This window comes from Limulus polyphemus, unplaced genomic scaffold, assembly GCF_000517525.1.
Source record: "Limulus polyphemus unplaced genomic scaffold, Limulus_polyphemus-2.1.2 Scaffold70, whole genome shotgun sequence".
Lineage (NCBI taxonomy): Eukaryota > Metazoa > Arthropoda > Merostomata > Xiphosura > Limulidae > Limulus > Limulus polyphemus.
The window spans coordinates 108,170-110,447 of record NW_013665680.1 but is presented as its reverse complement, the minus strand read 5'-3'; the positions used below and the strand labels follow the sequence as shown (position 1 = coordinate 110,447).

The 2,278-nt window shown below is 31.6% G+C and overlaps 1 protein-coding gene across 3 annotated transcripts in view; it reads right to left on the bottom strand.

Annotated features, from left to right (window-relative positions):
- LOC106465707 (adenylate cyclase type 6-like) overlaps positions 1-2,059 on the bottom strand; it is a 161,555-nt gene extending 159,496 nt beyond the window's left edge. For 2 of the 3 annotated variants that reach the window (XM_022394053.1, XM_022394063.1), the window contains exon 1: positions 1,977-2,059. The gene's annotated coding sequence lies outside the window, so the exon portion shown is untranslated. The remainder of the gene's footprint in view (positions 1-1,976) is intronic. The other variant, XM_022394058.1, reaches the window with a different exon arrangement.
- Positions 2,060-2,278: the final 219 nt, after the last annotated feature.

Below are 2,278 nucleotides of genomic sequence, written 5' to 3'. Positions count from 1 at the left end.
ATTATTAATTATGTAACTTAAGATCAACCACATTTCCTTCTGTTTTAGATAAATGTGGTCATTGGATTTATTAATTATGTAACTTAAGACCAACCACATTCCCTTCTATTTTAGATAAATGTAGTAATTGGATTATTAACTATGTAACTTAAGACCAACCACATTTCCTTCTATTTTAGATAAATGTAGTCATTGGATTATTAATTATATAACTTAAGACCAACCACATTTCCTTCTATTTTAGATAAATGTAGTAATTGGATTATTAATTATGTAACTTAAGACCAACCACATTTTCTACTATTTCAGGAATTTCACCTTGAAAATGAAAAACTTAATTGGTGAAATTATTTTTATAATGATGTGTTTAAATACTTCGATGCAAAAAAAAATAAGTTTTTACCCCTTATTTCAGAACAAAAATAAATTTTTATCTCTCATTTCAGTACAAATATAAGAACTCAAGTTAGATGCGTAAATTTTCAGCTGCAAAGTGTAGATTAGTTTTATTAAGCAATGTAATATAAAAGTTAGGATTTTTCTTGTTCTGCAGTAGAAAAGTGCACTATTTGTTCGTCACTCCGGTACAAGTATTGACGCTGTAGATTAGTTTTATTAAGCAATGTAATATAAAAGTTAGGATTTTTCTTGCCGCGTCAATACTTGTACCGGAGTGACGAACAAATAGCGCACTTTTCTACTGCAGATGCAATGAAAAAAAGTTTTTTTTTTCAATTCTGCCCTGAAATACGAAAATTATTATTTTTTTTATACAGCGTTGTAATCCAAAGGCATTTTTATCCAACATTTTATCAGACTCAACAATATAAAACTGAGTTGTTTTTCTTAATCCGGTGCAGAATAAAGAAATTAAGGTTTTATTATGGGCACTGTGACACAAAAGTAAGCTTTTATTTGATAATGAAATACAAAATACGAAAACGTGCAATGAGTACTTTTTTCTTATAAGATTATGTTGCATTGAAAGCGGGAAAGGGTTTTTTTTCAAATATTGCAAAACTACTAAAAACTATATTCCTCACCTTCAGTTACACTTTTATTTTCTTCAATATTATCGCGTATAAAATATAAGTAAGTCATATTTCAAACTTCATATAAAACACTCAAGTACGCCAGATAAGTCAACAAGTGCGTGGATGATACCTTAATAAGACACCAATCGTGGTGCAGCTCTTTTAAATATGGAATTTCTGATAGCTATTCCTGGGAAATACGGGACGAGGTGTAGAAGCAGAGATGATGTAACAACCCTGTCGTTTAGTTGTCTTTTTACCCTTGATCCATTTAGACCGTTAGAACCGCTAGTTCTATTGTGTCGAGTACATCTTTTAAGATAGAAGCAGACGAACAAATGCCCTCGGTTACGGTGACAGGGTTGCTGAAAATCATTTGATATCTCGCTCTCTTTTGAAATACCCGGCGTGCGTCACAATTGTATAGTTGTCAATTGCTCGCCAATACTCGTAAATTGTATTCAAAACGCTAATATCCTTATATGATGCTTCAAACTGAGAAATCCTGCAATAAGCTAAGAACCACTTATTCTGATGCTCAGAGACTTAGTACTTTGCTGTCTTTTTGTTGTTGTTGTTTTGTTTTTGTCACGTGTATTATTTTGTGTTTCAAAAACTCCGGTTTCCTAGTTTGTTTATGTTCATGAATAATGTTTTAACCACATTAATACGTTATCAATTCAGCCAAATAACGGATTGAAATACCTGAGCTACTTACAGGTTTGTGTTGCAACGATACGGCAAGTTACGTAGCTCAACAACGTAATTTGTTTATTGACACTTAGTTCTACAGGTAATACATGCAGCCCACTTTATTGTAACATATCAAAATACCTTTTGTAACATAAGTTATTAAAGAGTAATTATACTTGTAAAGATGAACACTACAAAATCATTAATTTATGAATACCTTAATATATATATATATACTCTAGTACTTACCTAATATTAATAATCACGTCCGTTTCTCCTCGAATCCAAAATCACACTGAAAAAGCTCCCAACACTACCGTGTTGAAATCCAGGTTGTTCGCTTATCAAATGAGAGTGGTATTTTTGCAACTTGCGTCCTCTAGTGGTTGTAACATGAACAACATTTATACTTACGTTATCATGTTTTAATTCAAATTTGGAGACGACTTGAATGGGTAGAGAAAGAAACTTTGTTACATATAATAATGATTAAATAAGCTTGGTAGAAATATCTATGACGTCTGCAGCAACTAAGTTGACACATAATCATG